Below are 22,838 nucleotides of genomic sequence, written 5' to 3' on the forward strand. Positions count from 1 at the left end.
AACGCTGAACACCCTGGCTGCCACATGATGCACCAGGTTGGCACCACCCCACACCAGCACCCTACAATGCCCAAGTCATTCCTTTCACACTCATCACCATTGGGGTGGGAAGGGACGTTATGTCTCAACATTCACTGTAACTCACTAAGACACTTTCAAAGGTGCACACAAATCTGCCCAAGAACATAAAGTGGTGAAAATAAGGATTTCAATGCTTGACAAGGGGTCAAAAATCAAGGGGCACAGATTTAAAGTAATTGGGGGAAGGTTTAGAGGGAATTTGAGGGGAAATTTCTTCACCCAGAGGGTTATGGGGGTCTGGGACCCACTGCCTGAAAGGATGGTAGAGGCAGGAACACTAAACACATTTAAAAAGTACTTGGATGTGCAGCTGGGATGCTCTAACCTGCAGGGCTACAGACCAAGAGCTGGGAAGTGGGATTAGGCTGGAAAGCTCTTTGTTGGCCGGCGCGGACACAATGGGCTGAAATGGCCTCCTTCCGTGCTGTAACTTTCTATGATTCTATGATTGTACAACACATTAACAGAAACTTCACATGAACATTGGCTAAAACACCAAAGTGCCTACCCTTGTGTGTTGTTAGTTGGTATGATTGGACAAGGATGAGGGTGAGTGTGAGGGGTGGCTAGTGAGAAGGGGAAGTGATAACGTAGATAGAGAGGGATGGGTGGAGGTGCAAGGTAAGTTGATGTGAGTAAGGATGTGCAGGAACAGGGTAGGGAAGGCAGAGTGATGGGGATGTGATGAGTGGCACAGCAGCATTAGGTTGAGTGCGGCTTTGCAGTAACGTTTCGTGATCTACTGAGATAATTGAAAGGTTTGTGCCACTGCAGCCTGGTCCTCCTGACCACATCCCTGCTTGTGCCCTCCTGTGCAATGTGCAACCAGACTGCGTTGGTCTCCTGGGGAGGTCTCTTCAGCCCATGGGAAGGAAGACAACCTCCCTGCATGCTGTGACTCCCCCCATAAGCATATGGAGGGTGTCATGGGAGAGCCTGGGTGCAGCCGTGCACCTTTGTGCAGTGATTGTCAGTGTTTGCAGCACCTCAATGCTGTAGAACACTGACAGCACAACTGTCAAAATCAATGTGGACATGGCCCCTTTAAGGAAACTGGCTGATGACGTGTCTGATGTAAGAAAACTACTAGGCACTTGGTCTAAGCGTTAAACAAAGGTTTAATCAACTGTTTTACAACATGGAGGTCTAGTTGTGTCCTTCACTAGTTCCTGTTAAGAGTGTCCTGAGCAAGCTGGGCCCGTGCCTGAGTATTTATACTCTCCCTGGACAGCGCCACCCGTAGGCTGCTCAGTATTATTTCATAAGTCTTTCTTTCATGAATGACTGATTCACGTCAGTTTCATCAAATGATGTCATCAGACCCGCTTCCTATTAATTGGCTGGGAACCTCACAGGGCGGGTTTAACAAGCCCCATCAACGGAATATCTTGTTGAAGGTGGGATCCAGGCAGATGCGGGGTCCCCACACGCCACGGGCATCGCCTGCCCCGGACCCGCCAAGGTGGGAAAAATCCAGCCCTGTTTGTGCGAAGGCTGTGCCCAGTGTACGACTGAGGTGTACAGCCCAGAATGTCCCAAGAGAGGGAGCAGTGTCGGTAAGAATGTTGGTCATTCCAAAACAAAACTCCAAACAAAATCAATTCACATTGGAACGTGACTCGAGTCCCAGCAATGATTTCATCCCAATCATTCTCCCGAGAGTCATTGAAATTAGATCTGTATGCCAAAACCCCTGATTATGAGCAGGAAGAAAATCATGCAGGTGGAAGATCGCTTGATTCTGAAGATATAAAATTGACGTAAAGTTGCCAAGTGGAAAAATGGATACCAGGTGCTGCACATTTATTGTAATGCAGTAATGCATTGTCAAAACAGTCACACAGTCTACAATTATTTATGTTTGAGTGTTTTTAAGTCTGCAGAAATATATACTTTGATATTACCACATGGAACAATAATCTATTTCCAACATCTCTGGACTGATTGCACATGTCTGAAGTGAGTCAGTAAGTGATCTGATTGTAGGATTACATCTCAAAATGTAACTATTTCCAGACCAGGGATGAGTTTTTGATCACACAAACTATGAAGGTGCCTGCTTGCATTTGACGAGATAATTTTGCAGAGAATAAGTGCCCTGGCTGATCTCATATTAAGGCTGTATTTTAGCACCATCGGTAGTTTATTGGGTAAACTCACTGCCAGCCCAATGTGCTACAGTGCCTTACGAAGAAAGACTTGCATTTATATAGCGCCTTCAATGACCTTAGGATGTCCCAAAGAGCTTCACAGCCATAGAAGTACTTTTTGAAGTGTAGTCACTGTTGTAATGTAGGAAATGCAGCAGCCAATTTGCGCACAGCAAGCTCCCACAAACAGCAATGAGATAATGACCAGATAATGTGTTTTTAGTTAAGGGATAAATATTGGCCAAGACACCAGGAGAACTCCACTGCTCTACAACATAGTGCCGTGAGATCTTTTACATCCACCTGGGAGAGCAAATGGTGCCTCAGTTTAACATCTCACCCTAAAGAAGTCCCCTCTGACACTTGCTCAGCACTGCACTGAAGAATCAGTCTAGATTATGGGCTTAGGTCTTTGGAGTGGGGCTTGAACCCATGACTTTTTGACTCAGAGGCAAGGGTGCTACCCACTGAGCCACAGCTGACGCCTATTAGCCAACGTTATTAGCCCACGATTGGTGACTTCTACCTTTAGCAAGCTCCTAGAACGTTGCAGAGATTACATTAAAATCTTTGGGTAATCAATACAATCCACATTAAGGGATTTTTTCATATTCATTCCATGGATGTGGGCGTTGCTGGCAAGGCCAGCATTTATTGCCCATCCCTAATTGTCCCTTGAGAAGGTGGTGGTGAGCCGCCTTCTTGAACTGCTGTAGTCCGTGTGGTGAAGGTGCTCCCACAGTGCTGTTAGGGAGGGAGTTCCAGGATGTTGACCCAGCGACGATGAAGGAACGGCCGATATATTTCCAAGTCAGGATGGTGTGTGACTTGGAGGGGAACTTGGAGGTGGTGGTGTTCCCATATGCCTGCTGCCCTTGTCCTTCTAGGTGGTAGAGGTCGTGGGTTTGGGAGATATTTATACTTAAGAGCATATTAGGCAATGTAATGCATCAAGTATGGGTACGGTAGCATAGTCCATCATCAAAGACCCTACCCACCCCAGCCACAGTCTGTTCGCCCTCCTACCATCTGGGAGACGCTACAGATGCATTCGCACCCGAACGACCAGATTTAGGAACAGCTTCTTTCCCAGGGCTGTCATCCTACTGAACTCCACAAATAAACTCTAAAGCCTGCACATCTGCCAATGCACTTTATTATGGTTATGTTTATGTTAATGTATTACAAGCCAAATGTATGTTGAATGTTTAAATGTCTTAATCTAAATGTACACTCTCGGGAGCCGCAAGCCTACATTTCGTTGTACTGCACTTGTGCACTAACAATGACAATAAAAGTTGATTTGACTTGATTTGATAGTGGTTATGTTACTGGATTAGTAATCCAGAGACCTGGACTAATGATTCAGAGATGTGAGTTCAAATATCCACCTTCTCAAGGGCAATTACAGATGGGCAATAAATGCTGGTTTTGCCAGCGACGCCCACATCCCAGGAACAAATTAAAAAAAAGTCGGAATGAATGTCACTGCTTGGAACCTGAAATAACACAACTTTCCTCTTCCTTATCCTCCTCAATGCACGGGGAAGACAAGAACACCGTCAAACTTTAGCTCTATTACTTGTCTTCACAGTTTCTTTGTGCACAAAGTCATCACTGCCCTGGTGGTAAACTGAAGACAGGAATCAGTTGTGTGGGATGATGAATAGGATCTTTATTGAGCTGAGCATGGAACTGATTCAAGGAATGTCTGAACGCTTTTCATCCCTTTTAAAGATTAGACAGAGCATTGATGCATGCCGAGTTCGTGAAGTGTGCAAAAGAAAGCACAAAAACAGATCACAGAGAATCTTTCTCTTCACATATTCACCATCATTTATTTATTTAACAACAGTATCTGACTCATTTATTACCAATTCAATCAGAGAGCGTGGGGCTCGATTGGCAGAACTGAATGCACATACCTCAGCACACTTGGCCTCACTATTATCCCAAACAATAGATTTTCCAATCAGCGAAGTTTATGTTCGAACGCTCATCAAGTTCGTGCTACATTCCTGCGTGTGCTATTTTTATGCAGCTGTTAGCCCCATTTATTTGAATCGGGCTAATGCCTGCATCAAAATAGCCCACCCAAAAAATGAAAAGGAAAGGACTTTGCATTTCTATAGCACCTTTCACAACCTCAGGATGTCGCAAAGCGCTTTACATCCAATGAAGTACTTTTTGAAGTCTAGTCACTGTTGTAATGTAGGAAACGCAGCAGCCAATTTGCGCACAGCAAGCTCCCATGTATAACAATGTGATAATGACCAGATAATCTGTTTTAGTGATGTTGATTGAGGGATAAATATTGGCCAGGACACTGGGGATAACTCCCCTGCTCTTCTTCGAAATAGTGCCGCGGGATCTGAGAGGGCAGGCGGGACCTCGGTTTATTGCCTCATCTGAAAGATGGCTCCTCCGACAGTGCAGCACTCCCTCAGTACTGCCTCTCCGACAGTGCAGCGCTCCCTCAGTACTGCCCCTCCGACAGTGCAGCGCTCCCTCAGTACTGCCCCTCCGACAGTGCAGCGCTCCCTCAGTACTGCCCCTCCGACAGTGCAGCGCTCCCTCAGTACTGCCCCTCTGACAGTGCAGCGCTCCCTCAGCACTGCCCCTCCGACAGTGCGGTGCTCCCTCAGCACTGCCCCTCCGACAGAGCGGCACTCCCTCAGTACTGCCCCTCTGACAGTGCAGGACTCCCTCAGTACTGCACTGGGAGTGTCAGCCTGGATTATATGCTCGTCTCCTGGAGTGGGACTTGAACCCACAACCGTCTGACTCAGTGCGAGAGTGCTGCCCACTGAGCCACAGCTGATATGATATATCACTCCTATCCTTAGACAACTGTGTACCCTCCAATTTATTGTAAACAATGCTGTGGGGATCCACTATTCTATCTATAAATTTAATGTAATGGGATGGTAGTGGTGTTACTATTCTGTAATGGTCAGATCAAATGGGCAGAAGAGCCTTCTTTATCCAAGTGTTTCTTCTGATCTTCATCTATACCATGAAATAATCATTAGCCACAGTTGTTACTCATGGGGAATGATGGGAGTTAGATTTATGATTGAAAAGGGTGAGACCAATTGCAAACCCATTTAAAGATCTGGGCCTAGAAATTCAGTTGGTTGCGCCAGCGATTAGCGCCTAAAGAGCCCGAGATTTGGGGCGTTACCCAATTTTCGGACATGCGCAGTGATCCTAGCGCATACGGCCATATTGAGTAGCCTGTTCGCGCCGGCGCTAAGTCTTTGCGCCCGCTTGCGGGCGCAGCCAGATAATGACGTCATTTCATTGTGCAACGCCTTTTTGGCGCTCCATACCGGAAATTCAGTGGCGCCCCCCTCCGTTCCGCCTGGCGCTATTAGTGACAGTTGGATGGAACGTTACCAGGTCCTTCTCGGACTCGGGGGGCGCTCTTTAAAGGGGACAGCACTAGTATAAAACCGGCAGACATTTGACCTGGCCATACTGCTCGCTGCTGGAGAGAGTTGCAGTCCTTCAGTGGCACAGACTTGTTCTTATTGAGCCAGAGGAGCCTTGGGACCTTCAGCCCTGTTCAGAACAGTTGGATCCAGAAAGCTGACTGCGTCTTACTCATCGGCCAGAATAATGGGAGCTGCTTTGGAGGGGAACGTCATCCTTGCTGAACAACTGGCAAGGGCACAGAGATGGAGGGAGAGAGGGCCGGGATTGGCCAGAAGGAGGAGGGCCAATGGACGTCGCCAAATCCGCCCATACGCTGCCAGGGTTTTCAGGCAGCAGGTCTCCTACCTTACCATGTCGGAGGAGCAGTGTCTGCGAAGGCTCCGATTTGGTAAGGATGTTGTCACTGAGCTGTGCCACCTGCTTGCTGGGGATCTGCAGCCGCGGATACGGTGCAGGACCTCTCTGTCGGTGGCCGTGAAAGTCACAGTTGCGCTCAACTTTTACGCCAGCGGATCGTTTCAGGCAGCAGCTGGGGACATATCTAATATCTCTCAATTTGCGGTGCATTGCTGCATCCGGCAAGTTACAGCTACCCTCTACAAAAGGAGGTGCAAATTCATCACCTTCCCTGTGACCCTGGAGAAGCAGGGGGAGCGCGCACAGGGCTTCGCGGCTATTGCGGACTTCCCCATGGTGCAGGGGGCCATTGATTGTACACACGTGGCTTTGCGGGCGCCATTGCAGAATCCGGAGGAGTTCCGCAACCGAAAGGGCTTCCACTCCCTTAATGTGCAGCTGGCCTGTGATCACCGGCAGATGATCATGGCGGTGAACGCACAATTCCCTGGCAGCAGCCATGACGCCTTCATCCTGCGGCAGACATCAGTGGCTGACCTTTTTGAGGCCCCGGCTCACCCACGAGGCTGGCTTCTGGGCGACAAGGGCTATCCTCTCTGCCCATGGCTCATGACCCCGTCCGTTTGCCCAGGACCCCGGCAGAAGAGCTTTACAACAGCAGTCATCAGGCCACCAGGAACATTGTGGAGCACACAATTGGTGTGCTGAAGCAGCGTTTCCGCTGTCTGGACCATTCGGAGGGCGCCCTACAGTACTCGCCGGAGCATGTGGCGCGCATCGTTGTTGTCTGCTGCATGCTCCACAACCTGGCCATTCGACGCACCCAGCCAATGCCAGCCAACCCTCAAGGTCCAGCAGAGCAGGCGGACAAGGAGGTGGAGGAGGAGGAGGAGGAGCATGCGGGCGAGGAGGATCAGGAGGAGGAGGAGGAGGAGAAGGAAGATGGGAGGGCTCCAGAAACTGGAAGGGCCGTTCGTCAGAGGCTCATAAGGACTCAGTTCTAGGCCCCTCGGACGGAATGGCGGCTGTGATTCGAACAGCACCCTCCGGTTCGCTGTAAGCCTATGAAGGCATCGATGAATGTAAATAGTGTACAGGTCGATTGTAATTAAAACGTTTGCTTTATTTTCAAACAAGTGCTTCCCTTCCAGCATGACAACGTAATGGCAACAGAAATCATAACTAACAAACTAACAGATAACTGTGTGACAACCCGGCGAAACTAACCAAACCATGACAAACAAACACAACAGGTGTGGGCTGCCTTAAAACCAGAAAAAGAGACGTCTTAGCACCTCCCTCTGTATTGATTTCCTTGTGGGTTCAATGATGAGACATTTATAAAAAAGAATAACTTTTAATCTAAGGTTTGTTCAAGACTTTATACAGCTTTTCAGGAGACACCATGCTTCAGCTCCAGCTAAAGTGAAACTAAAAACTCTCAGCCTGCTTGTCTGGTCACATGACCTCTGCTGGTCAGGCACAAGCAATCAATACCTGCAATCATGCTATTAAGGCATCATAATCGAACAGGCAAATAACATCACTATTTGCTGATATCATTACATCTCCCTTTCTTAAAACAAAAGTATTTTACTTTTAACGAACAACATGTTTTCTTTGTATTAATCTGCATTTTAACTGTAACACTTAATGAACTTACATTATCATTATCATGATCAAGGTTTTTTAACCTTGCTTTGTGTGTTCACATGAAATATGTCAATACACTAGAACTTGAAGAAAGAATAAGATAACATTACTTCCTTCTATAACAATAGTCCTTAAATTTGCTCAATGAGTCTCTCAGGAGGCTTCATGTGTCTTGAGGATTTTCTGATTGATTGTCCTTGAATCTGAGTTGTTGCCTCAGATGATGTGTTCTCAGCTGTGTGATCAGGTTGTTCAACAGTATCAGTCTCTTGACCTGCTGTGGCTGGTTCCATGAGAAGATCTCGACGATTTCTTCTCAGAACAGCACCCTCATCTGTCTGAATGGTGTATGATCTTGGTTGAACTTCACTCAGGACAGTTCCCTTCTCAGTCCATGTGTTTGTTTTGTCTTTGAACCTTACTTGGTCACCAGTGTGGAGTTCAGGTAGGTTTTGTGTTCCTCTGTCATAATAGTACTTTTGCTTTTCTTTCTGTTGTTCTTTGAACTTCCTCACTTTCTCCCCCTCTTTTGTTTTCAGGAGGTTCTCCGGGATGGGTAGGTTTGACCTTAGCCGACGTCCCATCAGGAGTTGGGCTGGTGACATACCACACTCGAGTGGCGTTGTGCGGTATACAAGCATGCTTTGGTAGAAGTCAGTTCCACTGTCTTTTGCCTTGTACATCAGTCTTTTCACTGTCTGGACCGATTTTTCCACTAGTCCATTGGGCTGTGGATAGTGAGGACTTGACGTTGTGTGGACAAAGTCCCACTCTTTGGCAAAGTGTCGGAAATTTGCATTGTAAAACTGGGGTCCGTTGTCTGTGAAGACCTCGCTTGCCACGCCATGTCTGGAGAATATGGCTTCTTATCACAGCTTCTGCAGTGGTGGTGTACAGTCTACAAACCTCTGGATACAGGGAGTAATAGTCTGTGATGACAAGATAGTCCTTCCCTTGACATACGAATAGGTCAGCGCCTACCTTCTGGTAAGGTCTGTCTGGTGCTGGGTGTGGCTTTAGTGGTTCTACCGGATTGCTTGCTCGATATTTCAGGCATATTGTGCAGTTTGACACCTCATTTGTCACATCTTGGTTGATTCGTGGCCAGTACATCACCTCTCGTGCTCTTTTCTTACACTTTTCGATTCCCAGATGTCCTCCATGGATCTTTTTTAGCATCTCTTTTCTCAGGCTCTTTGGGATAACTATTTTACTTCCTTTGTAGATGATGTCTTCGACCACTGATAGTTCCGCCCTGCAGTTCCAGTACTCTGCTATGTCAGGTGAGCAGTCTTGCTTCATGTTGGGCCATCCATCCAAGGTGCTTTTCTTCAGTCGTCTCATTGTTTCATCTTTGTTTGTCTCAGTCTTTATGAGCTCCATTTTTGCATCTGCTATGGGCAGTGCACTTGTGATCATGTCCACGTAGGCGTTCACTTTTTCATCCATTGTGGTGTTTGCGGGCTCACTTGGGTCAACAGCTCTGGACAACGTGTCTGCTGTATACATCAGCTTACCCGGTGTGTACGCAACATTCAGTGTATAGCGTTGCAGCCTGATCATCATTCTTTGTATTCTAAGCGGACAGCTATTCAGTGGCTTTTGGAACAATGCAATCAAGGGCTTATGGTCAGTCTCTACACTGATTGCTTGTCCTGCCACAAACTGGTGAAATCTTTCACAGGCGTATGTGATGCTGAGCAGCTCCTTTTCTATTTGAGCATATCGCGTCTCTGCATCTGTCATTGAGTGCGATGCATATGCAATAGGTTGCCAGCAGTCATATTGTTGCAGAAGAACGGCACCGAGCCCACTCTGTGATGCACCTGATGATATCTTGATGGGTCTCGCTGGGTCATAAAACCTCAGAACTGGTTCCTCTGTGAGCAGTTTCTTTAGATCGCTCCATGACTTCTCATGCTCATGATTCCATTCCCATTCTATGTTCTTTTCAGTTAGTCTTCTCAGTGGCGCTATTTTTTCTGAGAGGTTGGATATGAATTTACCCATGTAGTTGATCATTCCATTAAACCTCTGCACGTCCTTTTTGCATTGTGGCCTTGGCATATTCTCAATGGCGGACACCTTTCTGGGATCTGGTCTGATGCCCTCACTGCTAAGGATATCTCCCACGAATGTCAGTTCTGTCACCCCGAGCTGGCATTTCTCTCTATTCAGCTTCAGGTTTGTTTTCCTTGTTGCTTCCAGCACTTTTTTCAGTCTCTCGTCATGCTCAGTTCTCGTGGTTCCCCATACTATGATGTCATCCATTGATGTATCAACTCCCTCCAGGTGCTCATAGATCATATGGATAGTCTTGTGATACACTTCAGGAGCTGAGGCAATGCCAAATGGTAACCTTAGGAATCTGTATCTGCCATATAGAGTGTTGAACGTGCACAGTCTTGAACTTGCTTCGTCCAGCTTCATCTGCCAAAATCCTGAGGATGCATCTAACTTGCTGAAATATTTTGCATTTGCAAACTGTGCCATGATTTCCTCACGTGTAGGAAGCTTGAAGTGCTCTCTCTTTATTGCTCTGTTTAGATCTCTTGGATCCAGGCAAATTCTGAGCTTTCCATTCTTTTTGTCCACTACGACGAGGGAACTCACCCACTCAGTTGGCTCATCTATCTTCTGAATCACGTTCAGGCTTTCCATCCTGTCCAACTCTGCCTTCAGTTGCTTTTGAAGAGCAAACGGAACTTTTCTGCATGGATGTATGACCGGTGTCATACTTTTATCTACTCTGATCGTGTGTTCTCCTGGAATGCAGCCTAGACCCTTAAATAGGTCTTTGTACTCTTTCATGAGTTCATCATAGACTGTCTCTCCTTCGCTTTCCACAATGAGGACTCTCTTTACCAGGTTCAGTCTCTCACAGGCTTTTAAACCTAGTATGGCTTGCACCTCCTTTGGCACCACGATTAATGCTAGCGTGTGCTCTCTGTCCTTGTGTGTTACTTTGACAATGCATTTTCCTTTCACTGGTATATCAGTACCTGAGTATCCGGTCACTTTCACTTGTATTCCATGTAACTTTGGTCTGGGTCTAATTCTCTTAAAATCGGTCTCTGATATCACATTAACTTGTGCTCCAGTATCCAATTTAAATGGAATGTGTATGTCGTTCACTTTTAGTGTCAACATCCAGTCTCTTTCTTCTTTTTTGTTTTCAGACACCACATCTACATAGAATTCCTCTATCTCGCTTTCATCTACTGTATGGACCTTGCTTTGTTGCGCTTGGTTCTTACAGCAACGGGCATAATGATTGTTTTTGTTGCATCTATTGCATGTTTTACCATATGCTGGACACTTTCTTGGTGGATGCTGTGTACCGCATCGACTACATGACTTCCGATTGTCCCTTTCATTTTCGTTTGCTGGCCACGTCTCTTTTTTCACATTGGCGCTCTCTTTGTTAAACGGTTTGTATCCGTTCTTTCTCACTGCATCCACGTTGCAGCTACTGTCACTGAACAGCTCCTTTGCCTGCAACTTCACAGTCTCTGTAGCCCTACACAGTGCTATGGCTTTTCCCAGGTCTAGATCTTGCTCTCTTAGCAGTCTTTCCCTTAGACCATTATCTGGAATACCACACACCAGTCTGTCTTTTATCAGCGAGTCTGTGAGTCCCCCAAATTCACACGATTTGCTTCGGTTTCTCAGTTCAGTCACATACTGATCAATAGTCTCGCCGATTTTCTGTACACATGTGAAAAATTTGTGCCTCTCAAAGGTCACGTTGCGTTTAGGTATGCAGTAGGCCTCAAACTGTTCCATTATTTTATCTAGCTTCATTTTGTCTCCATCAATGGCAAATATGAAATTATTATATACCTCCAGCGCTGCATCACCCACTACATGTAAGAACACGGACGATTTCTGTTTATCACTTTTCTCGTCAGCTCCGGTTGCCGCTAAATACAACTCTAAACGTTGTTTGAACATTCTCCAATTTTCAGCCACATTACCTGACAACTGAAGCGTCGCCGGTGGGAGTAAACCTTCCATTTTTCACTTCGTTAGCTATTCTCCAAGGTAAGTAACGATTTTCTCTTCTGGCTTGCTAATCTGTGAAGAGCTGATTTAACTTCATCTCTTTCAGCCACTTCTGACACCATGTATTGATTTCCTTGTGGGTTCAATGATGAGACATTTATAAAAAAGAATAACTTTTAATCTAAGGTTTGTTCAAGACTTTATACAGCTTTTCAGGAGACACCATGCTTCAGCTCCAGCTAAAGTGAAACTAAAAACTCTCAGCCTGCTTGTCTGGTCACATGACCTCTGCTGGTCAGGCACAAGCAATCAATACCTGCAATCATGCTATTAAGGCATCATAATCGAACAGGCAAATAACATCACTATTTGCTGATATCATTACACCCTCTACTGGTGACCCCTTGATGGAGACCGACTCCTCTTACGAGGTCGGACCCTTCCCTCCCTGCAGCTCCTCCATAATTGTACCCCAGTGGCTGCATCAAGGCTGGGGGACGACTGCTGAGTGTCTGGAAGCGCTGAAGCCCCTGAGGGACGGCCTGGTCGACCTCTGGGCTTAGAGGTTCCGCAAGCAGGCTGCTCCAACTGGGCATGTCTGCTAGCAGTGTGCCGCGCAGGTGGTGGCAGCTGCTCTGCTGACGTGCCAGCGGTGGCATCAGGACTGGTCACATGCAGAGAGAGGACACCTACACCGTTGTCGGCCGACACACTGGCACTCTGATGGTGCCGCTCCGGATCATCCTCCGCTATCGACTGCTCCACAGATTCATGGCCTGCTGTGGTGCTGTAAGGGCCTGGGGTGATCCTGCCTGATGCAGCTACGGTGGCAGCAGTGAGTGTTCGCGTGGCCTCAATCTGCGTGTGGACGAGGCCAGCAAGTGACTGCATGGCAGCAGTGAGGACCTGCATGGCAGGTGCCAGTGCTTCGGAGAAGCCATGAACAGTCCTTTCCACTGCTTCGGACAAGGCCGGAACAGTCCTTTCCACTGCTTTGGACAAGGCCGGAACAGTCCTTTCCACTGCTTCGGACAAGCCCTGGACAGGCCTTTCCATTGCTGCCCCGAAGCCCTGGACAGTCCTTTCCATTGCTGCCCCAAAGTCCACCACACTCTTTGCCAGTGTGTCGATGGACTCAGGCATCCTCCCCACTGCAGCCATAAGCTCAGTGTGCCTGAGCCGGGCCTGGGCACTCATTTCGGCAAGGCACCGCACCTCCTCTGCACTCTGTGCAACAGTCGTGGTGGCCTGCCTCGCCCTCCGGGGAGATGGCCCCCGAGCGTCCCTACCCCCCGCGCGTTGCTGCAGGCCGCTAGTCCCTGCAACTGGCTCCTCATCAGAGCCCCCCCCCTCCCCTCAAGGGAACTACTATCCCCAGTCTCCACATGCGGTGGCTCCCCTGAGGCTGGCCCGGATGGTCCGGCTTCCCCCTGGTCGTCACCTCCGGAGGCACTTGCACTGGCAGCTTGAGGGGCCGGCTCCCGAGCTGGTGATGCAGCATCTGAAAGCAGGGAGGTTGAAGAGTGGCTTTAGCAAAAGGACAGTTTGGCAGCAAGGGATGCAACAGTGCGGCAATGCTATGACGTGGGTCCACATTGAGAAAGCATGCTGGCGGGGGAAACAACTGAAAGGTGACAGCTGTAATAGTTGAGAACCTTACCATCGCTGTGGACAATGGGGTCGGCAGCTGCAGTGGTGACAGGACCACACAGACGTCCTCCCACAATCTGGTGGACTCTCTCCTCGAGATCCGTCAGAGGCTCCACTTGAGGACGGCCTCCTCCGGTGCGAAGCTGCTCCTTTCGGTTCTGCGCCAGCTTGGCCTGCAGGGCAAAGGACGGGAAGTGATGTAACATGATGTCCTGAGTTATCATCTCATGCCCCCCATGGTGGAAGAGCCCTTACATGATGCCCTGAGTGATGATCTCATGCCCCCCATGGTGGAAGAGCCCTTACATGATGCCTTGAGTGATGATCTCATGCTCCCCATGGTGGAAGAGCCCTTACATGATGCCCTGAGTGATGATCTCATGCCCCCCATGGTGGAACAGCCCTTACATGATGCCCTGAGTCAAATGTGGATGTGTGTGACCAGAAAGGGCCATGGGTGCTTGCTGACAGATGGCCATTGGGGCATAGCGCACCCTGTAGCCATAAAGTCAGGTGCTCATGGAGGGATGCATAAGGTTACATTAACTCCACTCACCCTGACGACCCGAGTGAGGTCGTTGAATTTCTTCCTGCACTGGACAGGGCTCCTAGTCACCATGCTGTTGGAGTTGACCCTCTGAGAAACATCCCTCCAAGCCCGTCGGTAGTCCTTATGATTAGGCCTCCTGCCATTGTCTGGGTATAGGACATCTCGCCGGCGCTCCACTGCGGACACCAATTCCTCCAGAGACTCAGTGCTGAAGCGCTCTGCTCTCTGCCTCACCCTCTCCATCTGATCCAAGTTTTTTGCGCCAGAGAAGGGCCTGCGCCGATTTGCAGGCCTACAAGGTGCAGAGTGTGGATGCTGGAGCTGCCTGACCCACCCCTTTAAGAGCTGGCCGGCGCCTGCAAGTCTCGTGGTCATGGGTAATTGAGAGCACCTGCGCTGCGGCTGGATGCCCCGATATTGGGTTGCGCCGGCATGTTAGCGCCTTAGGTGCCCCGTGTAACGCCTGAACTCGCGCCTCAATCACCTTTGGGGCGCTGCAACCCAATATCACACGAGGTGTCGATAAGTTGCGCCTGGCTATAAAATTTGCGCTCCGCCAATTCTAACGCCCCAAGCGGGGCTATACCCAATTTCTAGGCCCTGGAGCTGAGGGAAGAAAATTGGAGCAGAAAAATAATCTAATTTCTCTGCCATTCATTCAGGTTTCGTGTTTTGTCATAATTATGAAATATTTCTTCCACCCTTCCATGTAATTACTCTTTTCAAAAATTATACTCATTAAGTTGAAAACCTTTTCAAGCTCATTTTAAATTTGCATTTACTGTCAGTTCACTCCGTGTTTCCCATTGCTTATTAGTCCAATTAAGTAGCTACTTCATCCTACACATTCTATTCATCACTTGCTGTGAATTACATTCCCTGCATAATGTCTGATATGAAGCAACAGCCATAACAACAACTTGCATTTATATAGCGCCTTTAACGTAAGAAAACTTCGCAAGGCGCTTCACAGGAGCGATTATCAGACAAAAATTGACACCGAGCCGAAGAAGGAGATATTAGGAGGGATGACTAAAAGCTTGGCCAAAGGGGTAGGTTTTAAGGAGGGTGTTCAAGGAGGGGAGAGAGGTGGAGAGGCGGAGAGGTTTAGGGAGGGAATTCCAGAGCTCAGGGCCCAGGCAGCTGAAGGCACGGCCGCCATTGGTGGAACGATGAAAATCAGGGATGCGCAACAGGCCAGAATTGGAGGAGCGATGAGATCTCGGAGAGTTGTAGGGCTGGAGGAGTTTGTAGAGATAGGGAGGGGCGAGCTGTGGTAGCAGCACTCTACTGTTTTCCAGTTATTGCTAATGAATTGTTACACAGAGACATGTGTAAGACTTTTTAAAGAGAAGATCACCTTCTGGGCACCAGAATTGATAAACCTTGGCAAAAACACAAAGCAACAGGCTATTTTATTCTTAACTAGCAGGGGTGCCCGGCGTTGCCAGGGCAATTTTGGGCCGCGCAGTCTCCGTGCCCCTGTCTGTCGCCCCTCTCTGTCCCTCTTCCCCTCTCCCTGTGCTGTCCTGTCCCTCCCTCCCCTCTCCGTGCCTAGCGCCTGAGGCCCGGTGCCGTTGTGATAGCGGCCGTGCTGGGCCTAGCACGTGAGGCGCGGCCGGGGTGTCGGGCCGAGACGGACCCGAGCTGAGCTCCCCCGCGGATCGCGCGGCTGATGGCCAGCTGCTGCAGTTGGCGCGCCAGTTGCGTGTCTGGGGCATAGCGCTTGAGGCCGGTTGGGGCGAGAGGCGAGACGGACCCGAGCTGAGCTCCCCCGCGGATGGCGCGGTTGACGGTCGGCCGCTGCCGATGACCCCCCTGCTGTGTGGAAACTCACCTGCAGCTCCCGGAGTCGAAATGTGGGGGTCTGTTTGGTTGGTGCTGTTCCTGTGGGGATGAAAAAAATGGCGGCGAAGTTTAGGGAGAGTGGAGGATTAGGACCCGCCCGTGATGCATTGATTGGTCAACCATCAGGTGAGTGAACTGTAGGATTGGTCAAGCAGCACGTCAGTCAACGCCAATGACAGGTAGGATTGGTGAACCGCTAATGAGTGGATTTTTGAGGATTTTTGAACCTTTTTTGTATACTGTCCTAACAACTTTTGTCTGACGAAAAAGTAAATTTGCCTACGAGAGTCCCCTAATGATAAGCTTTCTTTTGATATAACATATGTGTAGGTACGCTCTATAACCTTTGATTGTATAGCCGGACAGACAGAGAGACAGACAGAGAGACAGAGAGACAGACAGAGAGACAGAGAGACAGACAGAGAGACAGACAGAGAGACATACCGGTTTATATATATAGATACAAATAAATCTGATTCACTTGGAGCATTTGTTTCGTAATTGCGATCCAGCCTTATGGTGATCTTACAGGGAATCGTAAACTTACGCCGTTATCTCCAATATTGCAGACAGCTGATGCACCTTAGCTACAACAACAACAACAACTTGCATTTATCGAGTGCCTTTAGCATAGTAAAACATCCCAAGCTGCTTCACAGGAGCGATTATTGAACAAACTTTGACACCGAGCCATGTAAGGAGATGTTAGGACCAAAAGCTTGGTCAAAGAGGTAGGTTTTAAGGAGCATCTTAAAGGAGGAAAGGAGAGAGGCGGAGAGGTTTAGGGAGGGAATGCCAGAGCTTATCTAACCCCTTGTTTTGATGTCTTGTCCTGAATTTCTGTTAATTTCTGACAATAAATATGATCAAGTAATTATGTACAGAACCGTAATATATCCTCCTTGCAACAACTTTATTTTAACCATTGTGATGAAGTCATGAAAGGACTTGAACCAAACCCACTACAAAAACAACCTCCAAGAAATTTATTATTTTGAGTCACGAAGTGGCTGTGACCCAACGATTGTAGGTGATGCCGGGAACACAGGACTCTTGCCTGAACTTGCCAGGATTGGGAATTGTCCCAGCGACGGAGCATTACTCAATGCTCAATGCTTAGATTTTTTTGTTTTTTGTTTATGGGAGTCGCTGGCAAGGCAGGCATTTATTGCCCCTTCGCTACTTGCCCTTGGTGGTGCGTTGCCTTCTTAAGAGTCAACCACATTGCTGTGGGTCTGGAGTCACATATAGGCCCAGACCGGGTAAGGACGGCAGGTTTCCTTCCCTAAAGGACATCAGTGAACCAGATGGGTTAAAAATGACAATCCGACGTCTCTGGATCACCAGGCCTCTGGATTACTAGTCCAGTAACATAACCACTATGCTACTGTACCCCCGATGAACACAATATGAAATGTTGCCCTAAAGTCACAGGGCTGTGATTAAAAAAGAAAATCAGCCCCCAAAGGCTGAGACGTTGCTCCCTTCAGTTAAAATCAGACCTTGCTGAGGCTCAATATCTGTATTCGCTGCCAATTTAAGGGAGGAAACATGAGCTCTCTATAGCCTCAGGAGATAGAGGTGTTTCTGTAAATGGGAGTTGGATTCAGAACATCTTAACATAGAAACATAGAAAAATAGGAGCAGGAGTAGGCCATTCGGCCCTTCGAGCCTGCTCCACCATTCAATATGATCATGGCTGATCCTCTATCTCAATACCATATTCCCGCTCTCTCCCCATTACCCCTTGCTGCCTTTTGTGTCTAGAAATCTATCTATCTCCTTCTTAAATATATTCAGTGACTTGGCCTCCACAGCCTTCTGTGGTAGAGAATTCCACAGGTTCACCGCCCTCTGAGTGAAGAAACTTCTCCTCATCTCAGTCCTAAATGTCCTACCCCGTATCCTGAGACTGTGACTCCTCGTTCTAGACCCCCCAGCCAGGGGAAACATCCTCCCTGTATCCAGTCTGTCTAGCCCTGTCAGAATTTTATACCTTTCAATGAGATCCCCTCTCCTAAACTCCAGTGAATACAGGCCTAGTCGACCCAATCTCTCCTCATACGACAGTCCTGCCATCCCAGGAATCAGTCTGGTGAACCTTCGCTGCACTCCCTCTATGGCAAGTATATCCTTTCTTAGGTAAGGAGACCAAAACTGCACACAGTGCTCCAGGTGTGGTCTCACCAAGACCCTGTATAACTGTAGTAAGACATCCTTGCTCCTTAAGGATGTCCTTAACATAGTTTTAGGACACGTGCTGTTGTGAGTTCTTAATATACACTGCAGCACTCATGGGATTGCTCATGAGTAGCCTAGAGTACAGAATGATACTGGCGTTCAGAGGGTTCAATTATGACCACAGGTTGCATAACCTTGGCTTGTATTCCCTTGAGGATAGGAGACTGAGGGGTGATCTGATCGAGGTGTTTAAAATGTTCAAAGGATTCGATAGGATGGACACAGAGAAACTATTTCCTCTGGTGGGGGAATCAAGAATGAGGAGACATAATCTGAGCCAGGTCGTTCAGGAGTGAAATCAGGAAGCACTTTTTCACACAAAGTTTAGTAGAAATCTGGAACACTCTCCCCCAAAAGGCTGTGGATGCTGGGGGTCAGTTGAAGCTTTCGAGACTGCGATCAATAGATTTTTGTACGGGTGTCATGGCATTGCTCAAGCAGGGTCAATGGTTCATCAGCAAACTGACATGTTGGAAACAACAGCATCTTGCATTATTTGGTCGGACACAAAAAATAATTAAGTAGCCAAATGCTACAGGGATATAAAAGAGGACACAAAGCCAAACTGGCATCTCGCTGAAGAGTTTTTAGGACTCGTGGCAAATTTATAAATTGTATAAAACCTTACAGATGACAGATACCAAAATTTTGACTGGATCAAAGTCTGTCTTAAAAAATTAAACGGAAATTTGAAATTGTTTATGTGAAGAAAGTGAACACACTTTAATAGTTTGGACAAGTTTTCTGATATTTCTTTATTTATAACCTGCAGTAGTTGTTTACATTCTATAGCCTCCAGTAAATTGTCGCGGCTGCAGAGTGCTGAGAAAGAAAGACTTGCATTTCTATAGCACCTTTCACAACCTCAGGACGTCCCGAAGCGCTTTACAGCCAATTAAGTACTTTTTGGAGTGTAGTAACTGTTGTAATGTGGGAAACACGGCTGCCAATTTGTGCACAGCAAGCTCCCACAAACAACAATGTGATAATGACCAGGGGGGATAAATATTGGCCACTGGGGAGAACTCCCCCGCTCTTCTTCGAAATAGTGCCATGGGATCTTTTACGTCCACCTGAGAGAGCAGACGGGGCCTCGGTTTAACGTCTCATCCGAAAGACGTCACCGCCGACAGTGCAGCACTCCCTCAGCACTGGAGTGTCAGCCTAGACTTTTGTGCTCAAGTCTCTGGAGTGGGACTTGAACACACAACCTTCTGACATCAGAGGCGAGAGTGCTGCCCACTGAGCCACGGCCAACACTTACCTACATGGGAAAGTATTGCAACAAAGTTAGTATTGGGGTCAGGAGGAGTAGGCATGGGAGGCAGGGACAGGAGGTGTGCGGGTGGGAATTACAACTATCAAAGGACTGATCACCTGGACTAATTTCAATCATCTGAATTTCCAGATTTTTCCCCCTAATTGGCCTGGATTTTTATCTTTTTTTTGCCTCTCCCAGGAGATTACATGGATCTGGGTGGATGGGAAGTGTCTGTACCCTGAGGCATCGGGCATCACAACTGCATGGGACGGGCTAGGTGGACCGTCCGGGGGGGCTTCTCCTGTCCGCCATTTTTGTATGGTCGCATGTGCGGTAAAGTGGAGTCTGGGTGGGTGGTGCAGGCTGCTGTAGGAAAGGGAGTGGAATGGTTGGAGTGCTAGAGTGGGAATCAGAGCGGGAAGTGTCCGTGAAATGCAAAGTAAGGATTCTGGTGGGTAGAGGGTGCAGTGCTGAGCAGCGACAAAGTGGGAATCGGGGTGGGGAAGCAAATAGGGGAAAAGCGGGAGTCTGGCATGTAAATGAGTGAGTGAAAACTGAGGGTAAGTTTGGTGGGGAGAGCAGCTCACCCGTAGGCCCAATGGAAGTGCCGGTTTCCTGCATGCACTGTGAAAGAAGGGGTTCAGAGTTCGAACGAGAGGCAGCACGTGCGCATCGAACTTATGTTTTTTTACATAAGAACATAAGAACATAAGAAATAGGAGCAGGAGTAGGCCAATCGGCCCCTCGAGCCTGCTCCGCCATTCAATAAGATCATGGCTGATCTGATCCTAACCGCCAATCTACTATCACTGAACCATCTCTTGAATCTAACAGAATTAGACACACGAAATAGGAGCAGGATCAGGCTACATGGCCCCTGGGCCCGCTCCGCTACCCACAGGGCCATGACCGATCCGAGCCTAGACTCATGTCCAAATTCCTGCCCGCTCCCCGTAACCCTTAATTCCCTTTACTTCTAGGAAACTGTCTATTTCTGTTTTAAATTTATGTAATGATGTAGCTTCTACAGCTTTTTGGGGCAGCATATTCCATGGACCTACCACCCTCTGAGTGAAGTAGTTCCTCCTCATCTCAGTTTTGAAAGAGCAGCCCCTTATTCTAAGACTATGCCCCCTAGTTCTAGTTTCACCTATCATCGGGAACATCCTCCCCGCATCCACCCGATCCAACCCCTTCACAATCTTATATGTTTCAATAAGATCGCCTCTCATTCTTCTGAACTCCAATGAGTAGAGTCCCAATCTACTCAACCTCTCCTCATATGTCCATCCCCTCATCCCCAGGATTAACCGAGTGAACCTTCTTTGTACTGACTTGAGAGCAAGTATGTCTTTTCTTAAGTATGGACACCAAAACTGTATGCAGTATTCCAGGTGCGGTCTCACCAATGCCTTGTACAACTGAAGCAATACCTCCCTATTTTTATATTCTATCCCCCTAGCAATGAAAGCCAACATTCCATTGGCCTTCTTAATCACTTGCTGCACCTGCATACTAACCTTTTGAGTTTCGTGCACCAGGACCCCCAGATCCCTTTGTACTTCAGTACTTTCCAGTTTCTTGCCATTAAGATAATAACTTGCTCTACGATTTTTCCTGCATAACCTCACACTTTCCAGTATTGTATTCCATCTGCCAAATCTCTGCCCACTTACTTAGCCTGTCTATGTCCCCTTGCAGGTTTTTTATGTCCTCCTCACTCATTACTTTCCCTCCCATCTTAGTATCATCTGCAAACTTTGATATGTTACACTCGGTCCCCTCCTCCAAATCGTTAATATAGATTGTAAAGAGTTGGGGACCCAGCACTGACCCCTGTGGAACACCACTAGTTACTGATTGCCAGTCCGAGAATGAACCATTTATCCCAACTCCCTGCTTTCTGTTAGATAGCCAATCCTCTATCCATGCCAGAATATTACCCCCAATCCCGTGATTTTTTATCTTAAGCAATAATCTTTTATGTGGCACCTTGTCAAATGCCTTTTGGAAGTCTAAATACACTACGTCCACTGGTTCCCCTTTATCCACCCTATATGTTACTTCCTCAAAGAACTCCAGCAAATTTGTCAAACATGACTTCCCCTTCATAAAACCATGCTGACTTTGTCCTATTAAATTATGATTATCCAAATGTCCTGTTACTGTCTCCTTAATAATGGACTCCAATACTTTACCTACCACAGATGTTAGGCTAACCGGTCTATAGTTTCCAGCCTTCTGTCTACTGCCCTTTTTAAATAAGGGCGTTACATTAGCAGTTTTCCAGTCTGCCGGGACCTTTGCTGATTCCAGGGAGTTTTGGAAAATTATTACCAATGCATCCACAATCCCTACCGCCACTTCCCTCAAGACCCTAGGATGTAAGCCATCAGGTCCAGGTGATTTATCTGCCTTGAGTCCCATTATTTTACCGAGTACCACTTCCTTAGTGATTGTGATCGTGTTTAGCTCCTCCCCCCCTATAGCCCCCTGTTTGTCCAGTGTTGGGATATTCTTAGTGTCCTCTACTGTAAAGACTGATACAAAATATTCATTCAGTGTTTTTGCCAGCTCCATATTTCCCACCATTAATTTCCCGGTCTCATCCTCTAAGGGACCAACATTTACTTTAGCCACCCTTTTTCTTTTTATATAACTATAAAAACTCTTACTATCTGTTTTTATATTTTTTGCTAATTTACTTTCATAATCTATCTTCCCTTTCTTAATCAATCTTTTTGTTACTTTTTGCTGTCTTTTAAAGTTTTCCCAATCCTCTATCCTCCCACTAGATTTGGCTACCTTATATGCCCTTGTTTTTAGTCGAATACTATCCTTAATTTCTTTACTTAGCCACGGATGGCTGTCTTTTATTTTACACCCTTTTCTTCTCAGTGGAATATATATTTTTTGGAAGTTGTAAAATAACTCCTTAAATGTACACCACTGATCATGTATCGTCTTACCCTTTAATCTATTTTCCCAATCCACTCTACTCAATTCCGCTCTCATACCTTCATAGTCTCCTTTATTCAAGCTTAGCACGCTTGTTTGAGATCCAACCTTCTCACCCTCTAATTGAATATGGAATTCAACCATGTTATGGTCACTCATTCCAAGGGGATCCTTTACTAGGACATTTTTAATTAATCCTGTCTCGTTACACAGGACCAGATCTAAGGTTGCTTGCCCCCTGGTCGGTTCAGTTACATACTGCTCAAGAAACCCATCCCTAATACACTCAATGAACTCACCCTCAAGGCAGCCCTGCCCAATTTGATTTGTCCAATTAATATGATAGTTAAAATCCCCCATAATTATAGATGTTCCCTTATTACAAGCCTCAACTATTTCCTGATTGATACTCCGTCCAACAGAGTTGCAACTGTTCGGAGGCCTATAGACTACGCCCACCAGTGTTTTTTTCCCCTTATTATTCCTTACCTCCACCCAAACTGTTTCATTATCCTGATCTTTTGACCCAATATCATTTCTCTGTATTACAGTGATTCCTTCCTTTATTAACATAGCCACCCCACCTCCCCTTCCTTCCTGCCTGTCCTTCCTGATCGTAGGTTTTCCTGGGAGGGTAAGTTTCCAG

The 22,838-nt window shown here is 47.3% G+C and overlaps 1 protein-coding gene across 1 annotated transcript in view; it reads left to right on the forward strand.

Annotated features, from left to right (window-relative positions):
* Positions 1 to 22,838, forward strand: part of morf4l1 (mortality factor 4 like 1) — a 215,451-nt gene that overhangs the window by 190,411 nt on the left and 2,202 nt on the right. The gene's annotated exons all lie outside the window — the stretch shown is intronic.

Source organism: Somniosus microcephalus, chromosome 27, assembly GCF_052327205.1.
Source record: "Somniosus microcephalus isolate GS21.2 chromosome 27, FLI_Smic_1.0, whole genome shotgun sequence".
NCBI classification, from domain to species: Eukaryota; Metazoa; Chordata; class Chondrichthyes; order Squaliformes; family Somniosidae; genus Somniosus; species Somniosus microcephalus.